The 19,672-nt window shown below is 53.9% G+C and overlaps 1 protein-coding gene across 3 annotated transcripts in view; it reads right to left on the bottom strand.

The window, feature by feature from the left end:
• The window catches only part of GSE1 (Gse1 coiled-coil protein), a 345,746-nt gene that overhangs the window by 100,015 nt on the left and 226,059 nt on the right, over positions 1-19,672 (bottom strand). The window lies entirely within an intron of this gene.

Here is a 19,672-nt window from a genome sequence, read left to right on the forward strand (position 1 = left end):
AACCTGACAACCACAGTGCCATCCCCAGGCCCTACACACACACACACACACACACACACACACACACACACACACACACACACCCCACATACACACACTGTGTCACACATATTCCTCCTCACAATAAATAAATAAATAAATAAATAAATAAATAAATATTTTAAGTCCCTCAAATACATAGGCCTACACATGCCCAAACAACCTGGCTCTAAAACAAGTGGCCTAATTTAAAGTGAGCAACAACACCAGTTGGCAGAAGCGGGTCTGTGAGCTCTCTGAGAGGCCAGGGTGATGAGCCCCGTGGGTCGCCCAAGGCAGCCAGCAGAGAGGGAACAGTCGTTGACGGGCCATACTCTATCCTTCCCGTGTGACACTTCTGTGCAGAGACAAGACATAATGAAAAAGCAACCCTGGCCTGGAAACGGCCTGCTCACAGAGAGAAAAACAACATTGAGACTGCGGCAGAAAGCCTTATCCTTCAGGCCAAAGCAAGCCACCCCCCCTGCCGCTATAATTTCAGCTCTCAGGCTTTATTAGGGCCTCGTGGCCTCTCGCTCAAAGCCTCTGCCAGGGACTCTTTCTGTGGGGGCAATTTTGGTGCCTGCAATTAGCTGAACAGGCATGTTTGTCCCCGCTAAAGCACTCAATTGCAGGTATAATTAGGTTTCTTCACCCCTGAAATCTGCAGAGAGTGCCCGCCTAGACTAACTGCACCCACAATTAAGTGCTTACGGCATGTGGCTGGAGCTGGGGAACGTGCACGTGGCTAATAGCGGGGACAGCGGGCAAGTTTGCAAAAAACAAGACGCCGCCACAGAAATATAGCCTTTTCTTTTCTTTCTTTCTTTTTTTTTTGTATTTGTTGTTCAAACTGCTCTGTCCAGCTGGGAATAATGGGAGAAGACAAACACGCCAATTAGGCGAGGTCCGTACATAAATGAACCAGGCACTCCTTCATTAAGCCACTTACAGAAGTGAGCCAGGCTTCGAGGGGACTCGGGGAGAGCTGGGAGCTGGGCCAGGTCCCCTGGGTCTTGATGAGCACCCAGGTGTGTGTGGGGGTGTCATGCTGGCCAAGAGGGAGGATGGTGGTGGCCGCTGGCAACTTCAGTGAAAGGGCACTGGAGTCTTGGAGGCTGGAGAGGAGCTGGTAGAGATGAGAAATCACAGGCCCCAAGGGCAAGGGTTGACGTTGCGACAGGAAAGGAAGCCATGGCGTCTTCCACTCTGTCCAGAGAACGAAGGGGAGGGCCAGTGCCTGCCTCTGTGTTTCACAGCTTTGAGGCCCTGCTGTTCCTTGAGGGTAGGGCTGTTCCTGAACCCTTCCCCACATCGGAAGATGGAGACAGGCAAACCAAGCCATCTACCCACCCCCTACACTGCCTTCATGACACTTTCAGCCAAGCTCCGCCCCCCCCCCCCCCACCGGCTCTGGCCAGGCCCCCAGTTGCAAACAGGGTTTTCAAAAGCAAAGGTGTGGGGTCAGATAGGAGGCACACCTCCACCGAGGGCCTTCAGGGATTGTGAGGGACTTCTGTACACCTCGCTTCAAGACTCCCGCCATGCTGCCATGTTGTTCTGAACAATGAAACTGACAGAAAACAAACAGGCCCACGGTCAGGCCCCAGAGAAGGCTCCTCTTCTCCCTCGTCCTTACTCACCCTCTCTGTTCCTCTCCCATTGGGCTCCCTAGAGCCATACAGGGTGGCAAAGCTTTGATAACAACCAAAACCTATTATCTGGGCTAGAGAGATAGTTCAATGGTTAAGAGCACTGGCTGCTCTTCCAGAGGACCTGGGTTCAATTCCCATCATCCACCCATGTGATGATTTGCAACCACCTGTGACTCCAGTTCCAGGGGACCCAGATGTCTTCCTCTTCTGGCCTCCTCAGGCACCAGGCACATAGCACAAACATATACATTCAGGCAAAACATTTATGCACATAAAATAAGGAAAGCCTCCATTGCCTGTGAGCCAGCTGAGTGGCCACAGATGGCTACAGAATATACTTGCTGTTTCCTTTTCACTTTCTTCTTCTTCTTCTTCTTCTTCTTCTTCTTCTTCTTCTTCTTCTTCTTCTTCTTCTTCTTCTTCTTCTTCTTCATCATCATCATCATCATCATCATTTTCCAAGATAGGGTTTCTCTGTGTAGCCTTGGCTGTCCTGGACTCACTTTGTAGACCAGGCTGGCCTCAAACTCACAGTGATCCGCCTGCCTCTGCCTCCCGAGTGCTGGGAATAAAGGTGTGTGCCACCACGCCTGGCATTATTATTATTTTTTAAAAGTTTGTGGGCCCCATTCCCCCTTGTGTGTATATGTGTGTAGGGTGTGTGTGTGTGTGTGTGTGTGTGTGTGTGTGTGTGTGTGTGTGCAGATGCCTACAGAGACCACAAGAGGGCACTAGGTCCTCAGCAGCTGTAGTTATAGGCAGTGCTGAGCCGCCTGGTTTAGATGCTGGGAATTGGACTCACCTATTGTTTTGAAGGTGCTGGGTGTGGCCATGACAGGTGTGGGCATGAGTGGGGCTGGCCACTCCCACCCGACTCTATTGGGCTGGGCCTGGGGCTTGAGGCTCACTGACTACCTTTCCCACTTTCTCCTGGGGCTCTTGCTCCTCAAGCCCTTAGACCAGGTCTTGAGCTTCCAAAACCTCCTTTGTCATCAACATTCCTAAGTGACAGATAGGGACAGTCCCTTTGCTCACTCAGCATCCTGAGTAATTCACACCTGAGCCATTCTTGGCAGGGCCCCGGAGTCCTCCTTAACTTCTATCCCCTGTTCCAGCGCCCCCAGGTGGTTGGGCGGACACTCCTTCTCACAGCTAAAATGATGCAAAATGGCCTCCAAGGTCATGTGTGGGCAGGAGCTATTCTTGAGAGGGCCTGGGATCACACACACCTGCCACATGTGGCCTTTCTATGCCTCAGTTTCCCCTCAGCACTGAGTATAGACGTATGGATGTTTCCAGGTCCCTGATGCTACAGGAAGGCTCTACTGTACCTGGTGGCTGACCATGGTGGGTGACCCAGGTGAGGGACAGACTGCACTGACTGAGCTGAAAGGAGCCACAAGCCCTATTGCACATTGGCCCCATCTCCAGGGAGTGAGCTGAGATTCCCCCAGGCCCTACTGTCCTGGTCTCTGGCTGGAGCCCACTTAGACCTTGCAGTCTGTGCCACTTGGTCCTCTGCAGTTGTACTCCTGGTGGCTCTTCCCATGTCCATCTTTGATGCCCAAAGCCCAAGCCTGTGGCCTAGAATACAGCAAGTGGTGAGGAAATGACACTCTGGGATATAACAGGTACCTGGGGCAGGACCTGAGGTGATCTAGAAAACTTGTTCATGACCTCTGACCCAGGACCTGGGACTGCTAGAGAGCTGGCTGAGGGTCCCACCCACTTCTCCTTTCACTTGTCACCCAGCCTCGTCTTATCAGCAGAGTCACACCCTTGCTGCCCTGGGTGACAGTGGCTTTGCTTTCTTATCCTTGTCTCTGGGAAGCCTGATAAGGAAGCAACCTTTGTCCCCCCTCCCCCCCATACAGGCTCCAGGAGTTCCGTGACCATGTGGCCCAGGCAAGGAGAGAAAAATGCCAAGGTCATGCTTGCTCCTGGACACCCTGAGGCTCCAGGGAGCAAGTAACCAAAGGGTCAGTTCTGGCAATGTGTAGTCCTGGCTTGCAACTTGCTGGGTCCCCATCCTGGCACCATGACACTAAACTAGGTTGGTCAGAGGTGCAGGCAGGCGTGGGTCAGCTCCCCAAGTCTGGCCTGGCATCCCTCCCTGAGGTCCTGTGAGATACTGCCTTGTCCATGGTCCCGCAAAGGAAGACTATAAAGAAAAATAAATAAGTACAAGATAGATTTTCTTCTAACCTGCTGCACAGGGGAGCTCTAAAGACACTATGCTCAGTGAAACAAGCCAGGCTTGTCGAGACAGGCTTGTGGAGTAGGTACGCTGCATTATGTCTGTGAAACAATACTCAGAATGGCCCCAGGTTCAAGGCCAGCCTGGGCTACACAGCCTGGGCTATAGAGTGAGACCTCGTCTCAAAAACTAAAACTAGGGCTGGGCTGTAGCTCAGTTGGGAGAGTGTTTGCCTAGTGCGCAGGACACTTTGGTTTCCATCTATAGCATGGAATAAGTCACACAAGGTGGCTGTAAAGCTGGGACAGGAAGTAGAGGCAGAGGGTCAGACATTCAAGGCCATCCTTGCTGACATATGTGTTAATAGTAAGTCTGGGGCCAGCTTGGGCTACGTGAGATCACATCTCAACAACCAAAAGAAAACAACAAAGAATTCTCAACACAGTAAATCTTGGGTCACAGTGGCTGCTGGCTCAACCTTCCCAAAGCTGCTAAACTCCCAGTGGTGGCTCTAAGGTAAGGGTGGCAACAGAATTACTTCCTAGTTTTCAGCCTCTGTCTCTTATCTGGACCCTCCACTAATCTACTAAACTTGGCGGCCCCTCATCTCTAAAGTCTATGACCCCCATAGCCCAGCAATAACCCTTTGAGAGACCTGTGTTACCAAAGGAACTAACTATGTCAGATCTGTCCCCCTAGAATATGTCCATTGAATCTGGGAAGAACCATTGTCACAGGTCCCAGAGCTGAGTGGAACATAAAGCCAGGGTTCAAAGTACACCACAATGTATCCACGGACAGAAGCTAGTCTCTGAAGGCAAGTTACACACTACCTGCCACTGGCTGTCGGCTCCCTGCTCATTCATCCTGTCCACCCCGCACCATGTCACGGCAACCCAGGTTCTAGTCCACAGTGGGGCTTTTTGCCCCTGCTCCCCCCACCCCTCCCCATTATCCTTTTCCTGTCCTAGGCCCAGCACCTGGCCCCTCCCTGAGCCCATTGTCTTGGGACTCAGGGCCATCCGGTCTATCTTACCGGAGGGAGGACAAGGGAGCCCCCCCACCCCACCCCTGTTTCCTCAGACTCTAAGTCCCTTTGGCCAAATAAACATAACCACACAAAAGACATTCAGGCCAGGCCTGGAGGAGCCGTGAGAGGTAGGGGGGATGGCCAGAAGAGCTGGCTGGAGGCCAAGGTCACAGAGCATTGTCTGAGAGGCCACGGGCCTCTGAAATGTAGAGCCGCCCAAATCAGTCCATTAGCAAAGGCCAGTCTGGCACCTGCCAACTGATGAGTCCCTCCAGAAGGAGGCCTTCCTTGCTCCCCTCCCCCACCCCGACACAAACATGATGCCATATCCTCCACTTGGCCTCTCACGTCCCCAGTGCACGTTTTTTCCAGAGAAGTGAGGGAGGGCCTTACCACAAATGAGGACCGACTCCTGCCCCATAAGGACATCCCCCACGCCCCTCGCTCAGGCTCCCTGCTACAGCCAATCCCCTGCCCAGAATTCTTGCCTAGAAACAAGGGTGTCATGCTAGCAGATGGAGTGGCGGCATTCCTAGCTCAGCCAGGCACAGAGATGATCCCAGGACACGGGGTGCATTATGCACCCCCCAGGTTAGAAAGCAGGGTGGCAGAGTGCATCACGATGAGCCTTTGGGCTGACGTAAGACCTCAGGGAGGAACATCTTGTGCCCAGGGCTGAATCCTCCCCCACTCAGGACTCCACTGCCATCAGGCCCTCTCAGAAAAGGCAGTCAGCCGGGCATGGTGGCAGACACTTTAAGCCCAGCATTTGGGAGGCAGAGGAAAGCAGATCTCTGTGAATCCGAGGCCAGCTTTTTCTACACAGTGAGCTCCAGGACAACGAGGGCTATGTAGAGACCCTGTCTTAAAAAACAAAACAGGGGCTGGAGAGATGGCTCAACGGTTAAGAGCACTGATTGCTCTTCCAGAGGTCATGAGTTCAATTCCCAGCAACCACATGGTGGCTCACAACCATCTATACTGTGATCTGATGCCCTTTTCAGCACTGTATGCATAATAATAAACAAATATTTAAAAAAAAAAACAATGCAAGGAGGTGGTGGCACATGTCTTTAATCCCAGCACTTGGGAGGCAGAGACACGTAGATCTCTGTGAGTTCGAGGCCAGCCTGGTCTACAAAGTGAGTTCCAGGACAGCCAAGGCTACACAGAGAAACACTGTCTTGGAATACCAAACCAAACCAAACCAAACCATGCCAGGAAGCAGTGGTGCATGCCTTTAATAGGACAACTTGGGAAGTAGAGGCAGGTGGCCAGTCTGTGAGTTCGTGGCCAGTCTAGGACAGCCAGGGCTACATGGAGAAACCCTTTCTCAAAACACTTTGCAGTTGAGTCTCAGATTTCACACAGGACACCTGTCCTTTGGGTCCTCGGTGTGGGCTGCAGTCCCAGGTGGTGGTGGCAGTGCAGTTCAGAGGGGTTTGCTGCCTAATACTGGGAACCACTGGAGTTTCTGCAAGGGTTTGACTTCCCCAGGGAAAAGCTCAGAGGAAAAAACGGCCCTCTCCACTGCTCTGGGCTGTGCTCTCCCTCTTGCCGGCTCAGCTACAAATCCTCCCGCGATGGCCTCTTTCCGACATTCCCAAAGCCCCCTCCGCCCCAGATGGTGCGTGCACTGGGCTCTGATAAGACGGCCTCTCTGGAGCAGATCCATTCGCGCCCTTGCTCCCTCGGCCTCCGGCTCTCATAATTCCTTTCTGATCTTACCCAGGGCACCCAGGCAGGCTGCGAGGCAGGCAGGATAATCCATTTTAGAGATTGATCAATATCACCAGGAGCCTTTTAAACGGTTCCACGGGCTTCAAGGAGCCAGGGCAGATGGCTGAGCTGGAAATCAGGGAGCCAGGGGGGGTGATGGGAGGGCAGGTGCTGCCAATGTGGGTTTTCAGACAGCCCTCTCATTTCCAACTTTGAGTGTGGGTTCCAATCAGGGCGGAGGGGCGGTGGCGAGGGCACATCCGGGCAGGTTGGGCACTGCACAAAGGGCTTGGGCAGAGAGGACCAGTAGGCAGGTGTCTAGCTGATGCATCACATAACTCAACAGCAGCTGGGCACCCCAGAAGGCCTGGCTCCCCTCCAATTTATAGGACATTACTATTTCTGCTCCAAGGGACAGAGGTGTACCTGGTACCCAGCTACCTAGCTTTGGTTTCCTCGCCAGCGCAAATATCCAGATCCTAGACACCTTGTCCTGTGTCTATACCCCTCCCCCACCCCCACCGGCCTAAGAAGCCATGCTTAGCAGCTCAGGAGCAGGAAGCCAGAGATTCTCAGGTAAGTTGGGGTGCTAGCTGTCTCCAGGTAGCTGGGGCCACTTGGCTCCCACACCATTCCCAAGGGAAATGCACGGGAGGGTGAACAGTGCTTCATTGGGAAGATAGGAACTCAGGTTTAAGTGTGTATGTATGTGGTTGTGTGTGAAAGGGACCAGGTTTTAAAATATTAGTACTCTTCTTACAAAGTAAGGCCCTGTGCTGAGGCCAAGGAAAACACAGCTGCTGACCACAGCCGGCCAGTGAGGTCCCCACCTGTCCCAGCTGGGGGGCCTGCCTGCCGCCCAGCTGCCCTGGTGGCCTACACCACAAGCAGTCCTTCATCGCTCTGCAGAGAGCTCAGCCCCTCCCCCGCCCCCATTGGTGGCTGGGTCCCTTTCCATTTACACCTGCCCACACTCCACGGGCCCCCGCCTGGCTGGCTCCCTCAAAAAACATTTCCAGGTTGAGGCTGAGTGTCTTGGTCCCTGCTTTCCTGGAGATGCACGGGCCACAGCCTCCTCCTGCCACCCACGCCCCCTGCAGCCCGTTTTCAGTACAGCAGCCCGAGGAAGCCTGTTGTTGCTTCAGCCAAGGAGTATCAATGGTTTCCACTCAGGGCCAGTGATAGGTGGGTCCTCACAGCGCTCCTATCTTCCGCCTGGCAGTCCCCTGACCCTGGGCCTCTGTACTGGCTGTTCCTCTGCCTGTGGCACCTCATCCCCAGCCACGCACATACACAACCTCAGGGTTTCAGATGACAAGATGCGTACTTCCGTGGAACTGCCACCCACAAACGGGACATCCCATCACCCGGGCCACCACAAAGGAACAACAGCTCTGCCCTGAAACTCCATCCTTCACCCCTTTTCACCCCGTTACAAAGGCTTTATATCATCCTGTCTCTCTGTGTGCCCGGAATGGCACCTTGGCTGGTCTCCATGCCTGTGGTGCCATTCACAAGTTCTTCACCTCTGCCCATCTCTGCAGCACACTCCTGGGCCCTCCCCCCCTCCACATAAGTGCCTCTCACTTGTCCTCTTTCCACACTTTCTCCATGCCTCGCAGGCAAACTCTAATTCATCCACTGAAACCCTCGGTGAGAGCCTGGACGAAGGAAGCAACGTTCCTTTATTCCTTTCACTTCCAGCTGCAGTGACACCCCCTCCCAACGCTCACCCCATACATGTTTGCTGTCATACATGACATCTGTTTTTCATGTTCTTTTTATTATTATTATTATTATTATTATATTTACTTGGTATTGGGGGTGGGGAGGAGAGCATCTGGCAGTGTCCACTAAGCTCCCAGGCATGTTTGTGTTCTCTTGCCACCAGAACCCCTGCCCCTCCCCCCTCTGGACCACCTGGGGGTCACAGGGGATGCGGGAGGAGGACTCTGAAGGCAGGGAGGGTCTTTCCCCCCCAAATCCTACCCCTTAGGCAGTGATTCTATAACTCCATTCCGGCACCTCCACAGCGAACTTAACTTACCACCCACACCACCCACACTACCTTTAACAGATGAGTTCACTGCACGTTGGCAAGTCTTAATTCACCCTGAAAAACACTGGTCCGGTGGAATTCTTAAGATATCAGCAACACCTGGAAACAAATGGTGGCCTTTCTGAGCTAATGACAGGGACAGGTTAAAAGCTAATTACCAGGAGCTATAGAGACAAGCATGTATTGCTCTTACAGAGGGTCAGAGATCAGTTCCCAGCATTCACAGGGCAGCTCACAACCACCTGTAACTCCAGCTCCAGAGGCTCTGGCACCCTTTCCGTGGCCTCTGTGGGCAATATAAAGGTATGTGCACGCATATGCACATACATTTTTATATATGTATATATATGCATATATATCCCATAGACATGTATATATGTATAATTAAAAATTTTTAATCTTTTTAAAAAATCTAAATACCATGTCTGGTTTCTAGAAGGAGCTAGTCCTCTTAATCTGTCCTTGGAAGTCAGCAGGGGCCATTAGCCATGGGCTGCTTCTTTCCCTTGCTGGCAGGGTCTCTCTGGTCCCAGGTAAAGGACAGTGTCCTGTCAGTGGCTTACACCCTACCTGTGGCATCCCCTGCTGCCTCTGTACTGTCTCACCTACTTGCTCTCAGCCTCTCTCTGGAAACCTCTGATGTTAAGACCCTTCCTTCACCCTGACTCCAGAGGTCCTGGCTACTTGATGCCAGAGCGATGGGCCCCTCCTGCCACACCTGCACTCACCAAGGGCTGGGGCCAAGCCTGGATTCCCATGTCCATCTGTAAACCCTGTCCTTCATTTGTACATGGGATAAGGATGCAGGCTTGTGCCAGGGGTCCAGACCTAGCATGTAGGTGGCGCCAAGGAAGGTTTTTCATAGGGCGTGGGGCACCAGGGATGGGGGTGGGGAGGGTACAGAGAGAGCTTACTATGGAGCAAGCATTGGCTACCCAGTGTCTCCAGGCTCTTGAGGAAAGCTGAAGCTCAGGTAGAGTCTCTATGTAGCTCAGCCAGGTACTGACTGTCACCCTGGAGCCAGGACATCAGGTGCACTAAGAGGGGCACCCACAAGAGCTCCCTGGGTCAAGTAAGTCCAGCCTGTCCATCTCTGTAGTGGCATCCAGGATGCAGGCAGGCAGGAGCTGGACCCAGTCTCAGCCACTCGTGGACTAACTGAGGCCTCAGAGGAAGAGCCTGCCAACCAGAGAGGTTCAGTAGCTTGACTAGGGTCAGCAAGCAATCGCAGAGACAGGATTGTCAATCAAGCCGCCGGTGAGAGCAAAGAAGCAGCACAGGCACACCTCACCTTGCTCTCAAGGACCACTCGGAGCGTCTGCGATGGAAACCTGGGCTCTGGGCTCTGTCTGCAACACTAGCTGCTCCCCACCATGAGGAAATCTGCCAACCCATTATGCACCAGGACCAAGGGTCATTGAAAAAGGAGGACAAGTCTGAACTGACCGGCTCCCACAGCCTTGGCAGCCTCGGATCCCTGAGGAGGGTCCATCCTGGGCCTGCTGATTGTCTGAAATGAAGGTCTATGGTTGGAGGAGGGGAGAGCACGCCCTACCTGTCTCTAAGGGAGAGGATGTTTATCACACTGGGGTAGAGATACGCCAATAGAGTTGACTGTGGTGGGGAGGTCACATGCCTGTCACCAGGGGTTCCCTGGGGTCCAGAACCCACCAAGTCCCTCAGAGCCTGGCCCCTGCTTCTGTGCACAGGTGTGTGTGTGGGGGGCGGTGGAGGCTGCTTGATGTGGTGGTTGACAGTGATGCAATCCAGAGGTGACTTGCAGCAGTGGTTGCAGGAAATGGTGGCGACCCCCAGGGATCCAGGGCAGCTGAGGGGTGGGGTTTGGGTCCTCATGAGCAAATCTTCCCGCTGCATGAGTCACTAGTGGGACCTCCACAGGTGGGGTGGGGCTTTGGGAGAGCCTGGAAAAGCTGAGAGGGCTAGTGCTGTGAGGTAGACTGGCTGTCTCTCTTTCCCTGGGCTGTGCTACCCTTTTCTCAGTGTACACAGGACACTGAAGGCTTTTAGAGCCCTGTGGGGAGCGCTATATCCCAGGTTTGGCCCAGGCTCCCAGGCTGGAATATAGGCAGGACCAAGTAGCATGTGCCTGTGGTACCAAGTCCCCAGAGTTGGGGAAGAGATCTCCCACAGGTGCCCATGTGCCCTCAGTACTGGAGGCCCTGCTGGAGCCCTAACTTCCTCCTTAGGCTGCACTGCCTCTGCTGTGACAGGCTACATGACAGGGTACTTTCCCGGGCTCAGTGAGCCAGCCACCATGACTACCACACACCAGTGTCGGTTCCACGAGTCTCGAGTGTCACATGCCTCTCACCAAGAGCTGCAGGCACAGCTGGATGACCACACAGCTCAGAGATGCTGAGGACATTTGTCAGCGACACACAGCCAGCGAGAGGCAGCAGCAGGCAGGATCCCTGGTGCTGTACTCTCAAAGCCTGAGCTCCAACTAGACTTTAGTGCACGTTGCTGACTTCCAAGGGGCAAAGCCAGGCCCAGCGTCCCTCCAGAGAGCAAATGGCCTGATGACCAACTGCGGGGAAGCTGGGAAACGGAGCCTCTCATTCCCAGAGCCATCAGGCTCTAACTGAGAACTTTAATTCCAAGAGAAGCAGCTAGTCTCTCAGCATAGGTGGGGGATACAGGACATGGGGCCCAAGCTAGACACTCGGAGGTTTGAGATCCATTGTCACTCTCCATCCAGGGCCCTCCTGAGTGGCCAGAAAGTCAAGTCTGCCATCTCCTTCTTTGTCTTATGCTGTGACAGCAGTTGGGCAGGTGTGGGAGCCTTCCCTGGGGAACTCTCGGGTTTCTGCAGTGGCCAGGAGGAGCCTGGCAGGGTTACCCCCATAACCTACTAGGTTCAGAGCAGCTCAGAGGACCCTCCACCACCATTTCGTGGGGATTGCGTCATCTCCAGCTGCTGGGTTGGGGGCAGGAGGCAGCATGGGCCCCTTTAATCAGTCCCCGGGGCCGTTCCTGCTGCTCCCAACCCAAGGGCCGTTTCATCACCCAACACACTGCTGCCTTCAAGGGGACTGGCGCTGCGTCTGGCGCTCATTTCTGCATCACAGGCAAAGCTGCTGCGAGGCACAGGGCTCCGAGCTGCTTGCCTTGTTCCCTCCGCTGGTGGCCAGTAGGAGTTCAGTTTTCCCAGCTACAAGATGGGCCCATGTCTCTTCAGACTCACTCACCATGCAAAGCAATGCACAGAGGGTACTCAGCACAGCCCAGAGCTGAAGGGGCCTGTGGCAGACTCACCCGCCAGCCTGGGATGCACTATGGCCAAGGCCTAAGACGCCCCTGTCTTATCTTGACCATAGCTCTGTGGTGAGGCATGAGGGTACAGGGGCGGATGAGTAGCACCCATAGAGAAGTGGCTCCCTGGTATTTCCCACACCTAACAGGACCTGTGGGAGGGGGAGGGGAAGTGCAACTGAGGCCCCGAGGCTGGGGTGAGCGCGGGGAATCCCATAAGTCCTTACAGCTCCCACCTTCCCAGGCCTGATACAAGCAGTTCTACTGGCAACAGGGAAATTGAGGCGAGAATGTGAGTGTGTCCTGCCTTCCAAAAGGCCTCACCCCTCGGCCTCTAGGGAGTGCCTAGGCTGCAGCAGGAGGGCAGAGGCAGCAGGAACTCCCCAGCCACTTTGGCTAGCCAGGACTGTCACTGCATGTGAACGCTGCCCAGTCTCCTTGGCACGCTCAGTTTCTGGGCTCTTGGTGCTGCCAAGGCCTCATTAGCACAAGATCTTAAAACAGCTATGTGGAAACCCTGCACGACCCCCTGGGCTGGGCGCCAGCAGGCTCTGCATTGTACTGAGTGGGAAAGCTGACAGAGAAACTGGCCAAGCACAGTTCCTGCCCCCCACAATCGTCGTTCCTGATTCAAGCGGGGGGGGGGGGGGGGGGGGGGAGGAAGCTCCCCGCCCGCTTTCAAATGGGAGCAGCGAGTGGGGAGGCGCAGGGAACATGATCCAATAGACAGGACAGGGACTTCAGAGATAGCTAGAAGAACAGATTGGAGTTCAGAGCATTCCCAAACCAGTGGAGCGCTGGAGAAGCTGGGCTGGTACCCAGGCCTCTTACACCATAGGCTTGGCCCGGAGCAGGATTCTCACCAGAGAGGAGGGGACCCAGGATGCCAGGGAGGCTGGGCTCAGGGGAAATGGCACTGGCTCTAGGTCCTCAACATGAGGGTATGGGGTGAGGCAAACACACAGGTGAGGATCTCTTTTCAGGTTTGGTTTTTTGGGGGGGCCTCTAGGTAGCTCTGGTTGTTTTGGAACTGTGTATACTGGGCTGGCAGTACATGCACAGAGCTCTTCCTGCCTCTGCTTACCAGATGCTGGGATTAAGGTGTGTGTATGCGCACGCGCATGTGCGCGCGTGCATACAAACACACACACACACGTCTAAGTATACACTGAGACAGAAAACAAGCCCCTAGGCCAGTGTCCTTTGTCTTCTGCCCTGCCTTAATACTCCCCATCCCCCTCAACCCAAAGCATTCCCGGACAGCAAGCCAGTGGTCAGTAGCTGCTGGGCAGGTATTCTGAGCCTGTACTGAACCCAGAGGTCCCATGAAGGTCACGGACAAACTGTGGGCCCCTGGGCTAACTCCTGCCCAGTCCTGACTCTGCACAAAGTCCAGCTGGGCCAGGGTCTTCCAGGCTGCCTCTGGAAGAGCTGACCAGACACCTGGGGCCTGCTAGCATCTCACTCCCATCATGCCTGGATCCTGTGGCTAGGAAGCACCCTCTTTGCCCAGACAGGGCTCCCTTAGGTGCCCACAAAGCCTTTTCTTCCGCGTTAAGTGGCAACAGACAGGTGGTAGGAGGCGCAGCTCCCTGCCTCCTGACAGGCAGGAAGTTAAAACAGGAGCAGGGCCTAGGACAGTTAGTTCCTTAGGGGCAATTAAGAATTCGCTGTTCCCTGGGAAGCCTGAGCCTGCTGAAGTCTGAATTCCCACAGCAAATCAGACTGTGGCATCAGGGGAAAGGACATCTGAGAGGCAGTGATGACCTGGGGGCCTCAGCTTGGAAGTGGCCTGTTAGAGAGGCCCAGAGGCTATGGGTCCCTATCATGAAAGGCCATCTTGAGGAGAAAAGGCTGAATCTTGCAGGCTCATAGCCTTCTCCTGACACACTATCTAGCCAGGCTGTAATTTAGATGGTAGAGTATTACCCAGCATGCACAAAGCCCCAGGTGCCCCAAATCCTAGCACGCAGCAAGTTCCAGGCTAACCTAGGCTATGCAAAATCCTATAAAAAAAACAAAAAAACAAAAAAATCTACTTTTGGGGTCTGGAGAGATGGCTTAGCAGTTAAGAGTACTAGCTGCTCTTTCAGAGGACCCAGGTTCAGTTCCCATCACCCACATGGCACTCCTGGTTCAGGGGTTCTGACAGCCTCACACAGATATACATGCAGTTAAAACACCAACATACATAAAATAAAAATAAATTTTTAAAAAGAATGCATTTGCCGGGGTGGTGGCGCACACCTTTAATCTCAGCACTCGGGAGGCAGAGGCACGCAGATCGCTGTGAGTTTGAGGCCAGCCTGGTCTACACAGTGAGTCTAAGACAGCCAAGGCTACACAGAGAAACCCTGTCTCAACCCTCCCCTCCCTCAAAAAAAAAAAAAAAAAAAAGAATGCATTTAAAAGAAATCTACGTTTGGATTTTCCACTCATAGTGCCAGGGTCCCTCCACCCAGAGCATCTGAGTTCTGAACTGTGAACACTGAACTTGGGTGGAAACCACCCTGCCTAGGGTATTTTGTTACAAGACCACCCTTTTGCAGCAGAAGGCCGGGGACCCACAATGTGACAGGTCACATGGGGGCATGCAGGGGCCTCGACATGTGCAGAGGATGTGAGAGAAGAGCACCGAAACATAAACAGGAAGGGAGACATGGCTCCTGGATCAGGAGTGAGCGATAAGGGTGACGCTATTGGGTCACAGCTGAAGGTGTGTGCGGAATGCTCAGGACCCACGGGGTCCCAGGCTACCCAACGGAAACTCACGGAGGCCCGCCCTGTACTGTCAACTTGACACAGCTGGAGTCACCAGAGAGGAAGGAGCCTCCGTTGAGGAAACGCCTCCATGACATCCAGCTGTGAGGCATCTTCTCAATTAGTGAAGGGGAGGGAGGAGTCGAAGGCGGGTGGTGCCATCCCTGGGCTGCTGGTCCTGGGCTCTATAAGAAAGCAGGCTGAGCAAGCAAGGGGAAGCAAGCCATTAAGCAGCACCCTCCATGGCCTCTGCATCGGCTCCTGCCTCCAGGTTCCTGCCCTGTGTGAGCTCCTGTCCTGACTTCCTTCAGTGACAAAGTGGAAATGTAAGCTCTATAAACCCTTTCCTCCCCAGCTTGCTTTTTGGTCATAGTGTTTCCTTGCAGCAACAGCGACCCTAACTAAGACAGTCCCCCAAAGTGTCACAAGAGGTGATTGGTGAAGAACTGCATCTGAGGAGGGAAAAGAAAACACCCTGCAGAAGTACTGGTGCTCTGAGCCGCCCCTGTCATCCCACTCCCGTACCCCCCACCCCTGGATTGGGGGTAGAGGCAGCTCTGGGATTCTCCCAATTTTATTATGGTCCATGTGGATCCAGGTAGAGATGAAATAAAATAGACCATTCTAGGGCTGGCAATGTAGTTCTGTTTGTAGAGTGCTTGCCTGGCTTGCAAGCCCTGGGTTCTATCCTGGAACCATGTAACCCAGTGTGGGCCTGTAACCCTCACACTCAGTAAGTCCAAGCAGGAGGCTCAGGATCAGCTCTTGAAGGATATCATCAGCTGCGTAGTGAGGTGGGGTTTCTGTTTTTTGTTTTTGTTTTCTTAACATCACTGGGTAGCCCAGGATGGCCTGGAGCTTACTATGTAGACCAGGCTGCCTTTGAACTGAGAGACCTACCTGCCTTTGCCTCCCCACCGTGACCATCTGACAAATCCTTTTTATGCCACATGTTTATACCACAACACACTGTATGCACACATCTGGGGGCTCTGCTCTGCTGTGTACACTGGCAGTGTATCCCCAGAACCCCCCAAGCAACATAAGATCAGATATGTTCAGCTTTATAGACGTTGCAACTACTTCTCATTCTTGTGTGAGATGCGACTTTGTGGTGTGCTACACTCCTTATTTTACTGTAAAGTAAGCTGAGTCATGGAGGGCAGTGGGTAACAGAAGGTAGAGCTTGGGCTGGAGGCTAAACAGGTTCATACCACTGAGTGAGTCTTACCCCCTCCCCCAGGACAGGGTCTCTCTGTGTAGCCTTGGCTGTCATGGACTCACTTTGTAGACCAGGCTGGCCTCGAACTCACAGCCATCCACCTGCCTCTGCCTCCCTGAGGGCTGAGATTAAAGGTGTGTGTGTGCCACCACGCCCAGTTCTGAGTGAGTCTTGACTGACACACTTATCTTTTGGTACTTGGATATCTAGCATAAAGCTCTGTGACCTCCTGGCCTCGTAGGTAATGAAAGGACACAAAACACAGCAGTACCCTGGTCACACGATTCCCTCTACCGCCTCCCATACTCAAGGACACTTGCACCATAAAAAGCCGATTCTGTCAGTCACTACCAAGGCCCTTCTGCTTCATGGACCACTTGGGACATGGAGGCAAAGATTCCCAGGTTGCTGGGACAGCGGCCATCACGGGCAGGCCCTGCAGGAAGAGATAACCCAGCTGGCAGCGCGCTGTGCTCGGCTGCAGCTCACGTGTCTGTCAGAGCATTCAGGCCGGGGAGGCCTGTCCCCAGTGCATCTTGGGGACAGTGGTGGAAAGTGTCGGGAGGCAGGGCCCTTGACAAAAACAGGCCCTCTGCGAGTGGAGATAAAGCTAGGGGCACAGGGCACTGAATCAGTTGTCGAGCGCTGCTCCACATGCCAAAGGGAGCGCCGCGGCCTCCCCGCTCGCAGGCTTCGTATTGGCTGTGATTCACCCAGGAGCCAAGCTTTATCTCGCTCACATTATTGAGGCCACGAGGCAGACACTTGCTGCAGCCTGCGAGACTCCCTCAGAAAATATTAATATGTAAATGTCACTCTCCGAAGACCAGAAATGAAATGAAATGACCGCTATAGGAAGCTCCGCTGGGGAGATAAAGAGGAGAAAGAAAGGGCTCCATGCTGCCTGGCTTGGGGCGGGAGGTGGATCAGCGAAGGGGGCAGGCAGGATTGGGGGGGGGTGGACTATTTTAATCATTTTCAATGGCCTCAGCGTCAGGCTTGAGAGCCCGTGGAAGCTTTCAGGCTGCAGCCCCAGCATGAAAAACGTCCTCACCCCGAGGGCTTCCCAGAGCTCTTGGGACTTGAGGCTCTTTTGGTTCCTGCTGGTCCTACTGTCCACTTCACAGATGGGATGGAGGCTTAGGAGAGAAGTGGAGCCAGGCCCTGGTATGTGGTCTTACGGTTTTCTCTTTCTGTCTTTCTCTGTCTTCCTTCTTCTTCTTTTTGTTTTTTTCCCCTTTTTTCTTTTTTTGGTTTTTCAAGACAGGGTTTCTCTGTGTAGCCTTGGCTGTCTGGACTCACTTTGTAGACCAGGCTGGCCTCGAACTCACAGAGATCCACCTGCCTCTGCCTCCCAAGTGCTGGGATTAAAGGCGTGCGCCACCACTCCTCGGCTCTTCCTTCCTTTCTTTTTCTTCTCCTCCTCCTCCTTCCTCTTCTTTTCTGTCTTTTTGTTTTTTGAGACAGGGTATCTCTGTGTAGCCCTGGCTGTCCTGGAACTCACTTTGTAGACCAGGTTGACTTTGAACTCAGAGATCCACCTGCCTCTCACTCCCGAGTGCTGGGATTAAAAGTGTGTGTCACCATTGTCTGGAGGGTTTTCTTTTTCTTTCTTCTAGAAGCCTCTGTCCTGCCTCCGCCCTCTTGGGCTCTCCTCTTTCTTGCTCCTCCAACAAGTGAGTATGATGTGGCCCTGTGGGGTTATGGGACCCCAGCTATCTCCAGGCAGAGGTGACAAGCTTAGCTCTGAGGACACTGGAGTAGGAGGTAGGGCTCAGAAGGAGACAGGCAACAAATACGGCTTGCTATTCCAACTATCCTTTCAAACTTGGACCCAGGAAGGGGCTGCCCTGTGCCCTTCTAGCACATTCCCTGCTTGCCCTACCCAAGTGCCTCTGGGAAAGACACCCAGATGTGGTCATGGTCAATGGTGCGGACTGGCCACTTACCAGCTGCAGGGTTCAAGGCCCCACAGAGGAGAGGTGAGGTAGTGACTCTTCTCCCATGTGTTGAGGTACGGAAGTGGCCTCATCCATAGGCAGCTGTGTGTCCCCCACTTGTCCACAGAGAACTCAGAGCTCTGTACAGACTGGCTGCAGGGCACCTGAAGAGGGGATATGTACTTCTAACCTCACCTGTTCAAGGTGGGATGTCTCCTCCCTCTCACACTGGGAAACAGGAATGGCCCTGGTCCGGTCCAACCTTTGGCTGTCATTCTGGGTTTCCCCAGAACCCTGTCTTTTCCTGTTGGCCATTATTAAACCACACAGAAGACACTCAGAGAGGCCCAGGCCCCTAAGCTCCTGGGAGCTCACTGTTTCACCTTTGCATTGTGTTGGCTGCCACTGAGTCCCAGATGCTAGACTTGTGCCAAGAAAGGCTGGACTCCAGGGGCCTGAAGGGATTCCAGTGGGACTTGGTGTCCGCTGCCCCCCTGGGCACCATCCCAGGCCGAGGGCCAGCTCCAGAAACCAGGTGGGGCAGAGGTGTATAGCTGTAAACACGGACAGAAGTTCTGACTTCCGAAAGCTGGGGCACCAGGGAGAACATTCCATATTCACAGAAGTAAGAGGAAAGATGATGGCTCTGGACTCTCCAGACAGAGCTTGCAGATACGAACACACACACACACACACACACACACACACTCATGTACAAGCAGCTCATACAGAGATAAGTTCGCACGCAGACACAACCTGGTCAAGTCTCTGACCTTCCAGCCCTGGCTTCCCCTTTCCCAGGATCCCTTCAGGGTGCAGGGAGTCTAGAAAGGGCATTTTGGAAGCAGGGCAGCTCCAGCACCAGGAGGCTGTGACATGACACCAGGAAGAACAGAAAAGGTTTTGCCACCGGCCTCGGCTGTCCAACTTCCTGGGCCCTGACCCTGATCATATCCTCACAGCGGCAGGGGCATCCAAGCCTGAGAACCTTCTAGACGCAGCCACAGCTCTGGCACCACGGCCCTTCCTGGGAACAATCCACCAACCCCACATTGTGAGGGGGAGATGGCAGGATTCCAGGGGGCCATGCCAAGCCTCCAGAGGATTCAGGCTCTATGTTAGCCAAGGGTGGGCCAGGGGCTACAAAGCCAAGCCTGCTAGGCCCTCAGGCCTGGCTATCTTCCTTGCCAGGAACTGCCTACGAGCTGGAGAGCAGGGAACAAACACACTTAGGGCAGAAACCGAAGGGCTCAGGGGCGGGTGGAGCTCCCTTGGAAGGAGGCTGCAGTATCGGCTGTTTCCAGGGAAGCCCTGGCCCAAGTGGTGGCCTGTGTGTGGGCCTCTGACCTCTTTTTCTAGGGCTTAGTAGGAGGGGGGAGAACAGAGATGGGGAAGGGAGTAGGAAAAAGGAGGAGAGGCCAGTGGGCTCACCAGGTCCTTTCCTCTAACTCAACATGACTTGCCTTCTCTAACTACAGTTCTCCAGGGCTCCCAGATCCCTTAGCTGCATCCTAGAAGCCTCTGCGGACCTGGAGGGCCTTTGGGCTTATTTTAGAAGTCCCTACCCAGGATTCCCACCTGCAGTGGTTCTCAAAGCAGGGTACCCACACAGCAGCAGGAGTACAGATTCTCAGGCCGGACCCAAGTCATACCCTCTGGGGACCCCAGGTTTTGGTGTGTACGTATTCCCAGGGGATTCTGATGCTCAGTGACGCCGGAGGCAGGACAGCTTGGGGCATATATCATGGTCTCCCAGAGGGGGCTATTCTTAGGAGAAAGAATGCAAGTCCCAGAGAAGT

This window comes from Acomys minous (genome assembly GCF_964271855.1).
Source record: "Acomys minous genome assembly, chromosome: 14".
Lineage (NCBI taxonomy): Eukaryota > Metazoa > Chordata > Mammalia > Rodentia > Muridae > Acomys > Acomys minous.